Genomic DNA, 7,576 nt, shown 5'->3' on the forward strand with positions numbered 1-7,576 from the left:
CAGACAAATCAACAATAGAAAGCCTGGAAACATCTAGAGATGAATTTATAAATGTGTTAATTGGAAAGTTAGAAAGGCAGAGGCATTCAAAGAACATTCATTTATTGCGAGGCAAAAGAGAATGTTTTATAAAGAAACAAAAATTAATGTAAAGCATTGGGATTTTCTAGTTACACTAGACTTCTCTGAAAATTATGCTTTCATTATTCAATATTAAGTACCTGGTTTCCAATAAGGCAACGGTACATTCTTTTGTTGTTTATCATATGAACTATGACAATGAGAAATGTGACTCTTTTGTAGTTATATCCGATTGCCTGAAACATGATACTGTTGCAGTCCACCTCTTTCGAAAGCAATTAATTTTTTGAAACAGAAGTAAGCTTATGACAAGGTGGAGAAAATATTCTATATCAGTGACGGTGCTCCTTCTCAATATAAAACAGAAAGAACTTTATCAATCTGTGCTACCATGAAGAAGAGTTTGGCATAAAGGTAGAGTGGCACTTCTTTGCTACTTCTCATGGAAAGGGACGTGTGACGGAATTGAAGGAACAATAAAACGACAGGCAGCCAGAGCCAGTCTTCAACGTCCAATTCATAACCAAATCACCACTCCGTTTGAATTATTTCAGTGTGGAGCAGCGAATTTGACCACAGTAACATTCTGCTAGGTCCGCTAAGAAGCTGGAGCTCAAATTCGAACGCACAGTACAAGGGACTTTGTCGACACATGCCTGCATTCATGTCTGCAAGTCAAAACTTGTGACAAAAACATATTCTTCTGCAGAAGGGGGCGTGGAAGTCCACTGCAAAAAATGACATTTGATGAGTAAATGTTTGGATGTAGTCTTCTTTCTTTTGTCATTTTACTCCTATGTTTATGAAAACCTGTGATATAGTTAGCACAGCCATGCGCTGCTAGACGACACTTCTCGTGTTTATGTCTCCTGGCCATGCTTGCCTCAGCTAGCTCCCGCCTCACAGTCAGCTGGTTAGTTCACGCGCGTACTATTTATTTTCTTTATTTGATATTTTAAATTCTTTCTTATCAACGTACCACCAGTAAGAAATATGTGTTTATTTGTACTTTCAATGAGGAATCTAATCATATATTTTTAAAATATTTTTCCGAGTACAAAGGCGTCTTAATAGGGAAAAATCTAATTTCCTCCACTTCCATAAAAAGTAAGAAAATCTGTTTATATGTCAATATAAATTTTAACTTCTCAGCATTAAAATAAACACCATGATTTTGATCATTCGGTGAAAGGATTTCGGAGCTACAACAGTTCAAAGTTCCTAATTTAAAGAGTTCTTATATAATTATAACAAAACTATTTCCTGAATTCGTTCCGATCCGTTAATTTTAAAAAACTGAATCAATATTCTTAGTAAACATAAAGTTATTATTTTTCTTCAACGATTGTCAGTCATCAGCATGCACAGACGAATTTCTGTTTTCCATTCAATATTATGTTAAAACATGCTATATGCCAGTTAAGCTGAAACTGGCAATATAAATGTAACATTTAATCCTTCACATTGTCGAACACATCCCACAATGAATAACTGTCTCGCACTATATGCAAGGCCAGTTGCCTGCAGGTCCTACTTTACGTTTACATGGTGCTAATATGTCGCTGTTTATAGTAGTTTTGATTACAGATTATGAAGATTCAGTATTTTATGTTTACAATACTATGTAATCAATAAAATTCACTTTCACGAGGATGACCAAAGTTAATCTTGTTCCGCTTGATTCGCGTTTCGGCCCACTGTACTGTGGACCGGTCTCCTTAGGAACTCTCTGTACACATGCGAGTGAGGGAAAATATTTTATTCACTGACAGTTCTTTTAATGGGTTATTTTACGATCGTGTATCAACATCTTACATTATTTAGCGTCTGAATGAAATGAAGGTGATAATGCCGGTGAAATGAGTCCGGGGTTCAGCACTGATAGTTACCCTGCATTTGCTCATTTTGGGTTGAGGGAAAACCCCGGAAGAAACCTCAGCCAGGTAATTTGTCCCGACCGGGAATCGAACCCGGGCTACCTGGTTTCGCAATCGTCGTGCTAACCCTTATTCTACAAGTGCACTGACAATATTGTCTTCATGATTTTAATCATATTACTGAGGTAAATATGTAGTACATTATTTATGAAATTTGTTGGAACATTGAACAGGGTTAGAATTGAAAGCTGCTTTTGAAGGAAGAGTGCGCTTGGGGTATTATTTCAGTTATGTGATATTAAGTTTATAAAATGTTTATGTTGTAATATATTGGAATTGGGGAGGCACACTACGCACGACAGCTTTCTGACTATGCTTTGTACATTACTCACATTGATAACACATTTCCCAACTTTTTACTGCTGGACAGAAAACCAGGCAAAAAGAGGGGCGATTAAAGTTAGTTCTGCTCTGTCTTATTTCCTAACAAATTATAATTTCAAAGAAAAAAAACATTTCCCTCCTGAGACTCTTCTCCGACGATTGCGCTGGTCAAAATCGAAATGCACTTGTTGTCCATGCTTTGTATTGGTGGTTGTTGAATAAATCTCCAGATTCCTTGATGGAAATATGACTTTTTCTGTGCGAGGGGGGCATTCCTTTTTGCGAACAAACCGGATGTTTGGTATTTTGGAGAAAAACCTCAGGAAACATTCTGAAATACTGACAACAAAAGAATATCATGATATTTACGGTACAGTCGGTGTCGTTCATATATTGAGTAAGTAGTAGCATATTCACAATTTCAGAGATCTGTGCTATTAGGCTACGTAAAAAAGCCAGTTGGCATAAGTGATATGAAAAGAGACTCAGGAAAATAATGAAAGGAAGCAAACATTACATCAGTGTGAAATTGGAGTATACTTACACAATGGATGACCTAAGTAAATGTCCAGTGTCACTACCTAAGGGAGATCATGCCATTGAAAATAATGAGAGGATTGACCCAGGCTTAGTACCACTAAGGAATAAAATAAAAGCAGAAAAATTGTTTGATATAAAAAGTTGTTGCAACAAAGATCAGTGTGAGGAGGATGAAATAGTGGAGTGTGAGTGTATGGAAGAAGAACCTCGCTTATCAATGATCTGAGACTGAACTAAACTGAACAATGACAGTTAAATCTAATAAATTAAATTGTCATCCTATGTTGCTTGCTAAAACAGGTAAACATAATTTAATAATCGTCTTTAAAGTTAACTTTGTATTTGTATAAGAGTCTTTGGAAAGGAATGTGGTCACAATTTTAAAAAATACACTTAAATGAGTGTTTTGAATATATGTTTGTAACAAAACCATTTCAGTCCGTAATTTCGGAACAAAACGAATTAAGTCCATGATTTTCAAAACTTCATATATAAATATTACGCTTGGATAATTTTTTCGATTTTGCGCAATAGTACTACCTAATTTTGTGTACAATTCTAATTACGTTATTGCTTTCAAAACTTAAAATTATCAGAAGTGTTGGAGCTTTTAGTTTTTCGACTCTCCTGAAAAGTTTTGATTTGTGGACACAAAGTGTTTTGATTCCTAGCGCCTCTTATTTAATCGAGGTCTTCTACTACAATAATATAAAAAAATTACTAAACGTCATTGCATGATGATTAATAAGAGCTACAATATTTAGGCCTATATAAAACAGAGATTATGCTGTCTGCCAGTATCATTGCTTACCTTGTAGAAGATTAAATTCGCCAACACATTTAAAAATAATCACATAACATTACATTCACCAACACAATGAAATAATATCACTTAAAATTCAATTTAACAATACCACTGAACAAAAAATAAAGACTCGGTACCACGAAAAAAAATACTGCACATCCGCGTGGTAACATGCTTCCGTACAAAACTCTACACCGCGCCAACAAAACAACAGTCGGTATTCAGCGCTCCAAGCGGCAACATTTGTAAGTTCTTGTAATACCCAAACTGCCATAAAGGAAAGGGAAACTGCGAAGGCTGAAAGAGTATGGGATCGGAGAGGGCTATGGCTGAAGGTACAACAGTCTCCCCTATCTGATAGAAAGGTGTTTAAGAGGGTGTTTTGACATATTGCATGCACATAGTCCTCTTCCCAGTGTTCATATTTTATCTGAACGACAGGGCCAGCAAGATATAAATGAAGTGGAGAAAGTTCTTCAAATAATTGAACGCAGTCTCACTACTAGCTCTAGAAGAGTTGGTGCCAAACACGAGTGTGACGCACAGTATAGAACAGTGCAGCATCATCAAGGAGGTGATTCTGGAATTCTATTATTGCTAATGACCGATTGATTCCACACATTTTGTTTATAGATGAATCAACACTTAATAATAACGGAATCAATATCGTGCGAAACTATCACCTATGAGCAGATGGAAATTCTTACGCTACTGTCGGCAGTAATTTTCAGTGTCATTTCGCAGTTAACGTGTGATGTGGTAGTCTTGATAATGATGGCAATTCTATTGGTCCAGCTATTTTAGACAATAGTTTTAACGGAGCACTGTATCCTGAGTTCCTGAAAAAAGTGTTACCAGCATACTTGGAGGATGTTCCTTTAGCAAAACGAGCTGGTATATACTTTCAACAAGATAGATCCCCTGCACATTCCAACCGGCCAATGATCTGTTACCTCAGCGAAACCTATCCTGGACATTGGATCAGTCACGCTGGTGTCATTTCTTGACCACCGCGGTCACCCGAACTTACAGCATTACATTATGTTTGTGGAGTTGATTAAAGACAGTTCTTTTTACAAGCGCAAAGTGGAAACAATGGAGCATTTTATTGCGTGCGTTTTAAATGATTGTGGTCACATTAAGGGATGTTTGAACCTGCAACACGGCATCGAGCTGCAAAGTGTACAGAGGTTGACGGTTGCATTTTTGAAGATGTTCCGTATAGAGAGAAATGGATACTTATACAAGTAACGATATTTTAATTAACAATCACCTGCAATGTTCCCGTTCCTCATGGTTTCGATTAGTTTTCTCCAAAAAGTTGAGAATAAGATATATGTTCATATAATATGTTTCTTTTACAATCCCCCATAATTACTCTCATCAGTCAACGTATGGCCCTATTTTCCTTAATCATTGTAATTATACACAGAGTGTCTCAGGAAAAATGTAAATATTTCAGGACAATGTAGTTTTGGTTAAACTGCATCGATTTAACCTGACATACCTATGTCCGAAGGCTAACGGTTGGGGAGAAATAATGGAACATCTTGCGGTTCCGTGTACTATACTTGACTTGTTATTGATATCATTTGCACACGACACTATCTGGGTACCGCAAGGCCTTGCAACTGAATACACGTTCATTTAACATTTAATTCTGTTGAGTTGTGTCCATTTCTGTTACTGTTGCTGTGTTTTGTTTACATTGCTTTAAATTCTTCAGTAGATGGGATTATGGTTGAGTACATTGCTGTTGCAATATTGCAGTGCTGTGTTTTGTTTCAGTCTTGCGATGTCATTCGTGTATTCGCATAGTTAATATATAGACATGCTTTTTGAGTATTGATTTTGTGTATTGGCTGCTGTTGACCAGAGACGACGTTTTCCCAATCGAAGGGTTCCATCCAATGGCGTTTGCTGTACCTGGAGTATGGGTGTTCTGTCAAAAATTTATAATTGGTCTATAGTCGCACGAGTTCAGTAGAAAATTCAAATTCATTAAGTACTCGTCACTACGTGAGTAAATAAACCATCTGCTGTTCTATCAGCACTAACGTCTACAAAGCCCAAGAATCTTTCATAGACATAGCGGAGAACTGTAGATAGTTGAGATTTGTTCTCAATATCAGAAGTTTCATCAAGTATTATAAGTAAAAATGAAACTGAGTTAATTTCATTTTCTATTTCTTCTTTTTCTACATCAGTAAAGTTTTATGGTATAATTTTGAATCAATGGAGAAATTCCTGGAAACATTATGGACGAATTTAGATAGTTTTATAAAAGTAAACCATATTTTTTTACTTCTTCGGCTTTTTCCCACTTATAGGTTCGCCGTCTTCAGTTTCCATATATATCTATCGTTCCAATCTCCTTCTTCCAAATTCCTGTCGTCCATTATTGCTCTGACATGGGTTTTCCATTTCAATTTTGGTCTACCACGTTTATTTTTTCCGGGGGGTGACCATTGATATATATATTTTTTCCATCTTTCGTTGCCCATTGTTTGTACATGTCCATACCATTTCAGAGTTTGATTTTCTATTCTCTTAACAACAGTTGTGGTGACGTTCATTTCTTTCCAAAGGAGTTCATTTCTAATTTTATCCTGTCTTGTTTTTTGAAGACTTCTCCTAAGATAGTCGAATTCAACTGTTCTAATTTTGTTTTTTTTTGTAGTTCTGTCATGGACCAAGTTTCACTTCCATATGATAAAATATTCTGTATTATACTGTTGTAGATTTTAATTTTAGTTTCTTTTGTAATATTTTTTATTCCAGATTATTCCATGCAAAGTCTTGGTAGCATTTTTTGCCAGGGCAATTTTATTTTGAATGTCTCTCTCACATGTACCTATATTTGTGATTATTGATCCAAGATATTTAAAGGATTCACATTTTTTAATTTTTCCTGTTTCAAGTATGAGGTCACCCACATCTCTGCCTAAACACATATATTCTGTTTTCTGTAGATTTATGTTTAGTCCCCATTTTCTAAATTCTTCCATTAGTTTATTTACCATATATATCATATCATCTTCATCCCCCGCAAATATCACCTGGTCATCAGCGAATAATAACACTAGCCTGCAAATTTCAACTTTGTGTTTGTTGCCTAAAGTAAATAATGTGATTTTATATAATGTCGATATACTGAATTCGAATTTTCAATCCGTTTACTTCTATCACGTCAGGTTTGTTTGCAAAATCACTTTAAATGTATTGCATGAATACATGAATTTCATCACAAACTTTTTCATTTCACTTTTTTATTTCAAATGCAAAAGCAATATTTAAAAGACATGGGCATAACTTGCTGCAATTATGAGTATGGTTGTTCATACATGTCACTAGAGTGTTTTTGCTTTGTTTTGTCTTGTTTACTTCACTATTGGATGTATAAATTAGCACAATGTATCACATAAAAAATTACACCACTTGCTTCTTAGTTGAGGAAGTCCTCCTGCTCCTCTTTCTTTTATTTTGTCTTCAGATATTTTACGCTTTCACATCCAACAATAATGAGGATGCATACTGATGCTCCATCGTCCCTGGTTATCTCCTTTTGAACTCCTGCAGATCCTTGTGAAATCGTTCATCTTGCTCTTCGCTAAAAAATCCTAGATTTTCGGGGAAATAATCTAGGTGAGAAAACAGAAAATGAATTTTGATACTCATGTTACAACCAAGTTCCTTGTATGCTTCAAGCATGTTAGCCACAATGTTTCGGTAATTATGACCTTTCTTGTTGCCAAGAAATTTTAAAACAAATTCACAGAAAGATATCCATGCTGCTTTCCCCTTTTCATCCACAGTGTTTTTAAATGCTGCATCAGATATCTGTTTTCTTCAGTTAGGACCATTAAATATATCTTTTTTAATTTGCTTC

This window comes from Periplaneta americana, chromosome 15, assembly GCF_040183065.1.
Source record: "Periplaneta americana isolate PAMFEO1 chromosome 15, P.americana_PAMFEO1_priV1, whole genome shotgun sequence".
Lineage (NCBI taxonomy): Eukaryota > Metazoa > Arthropoda > Insecta > Blattodea > Blattidae > Periplaneta > Periplaneta americana.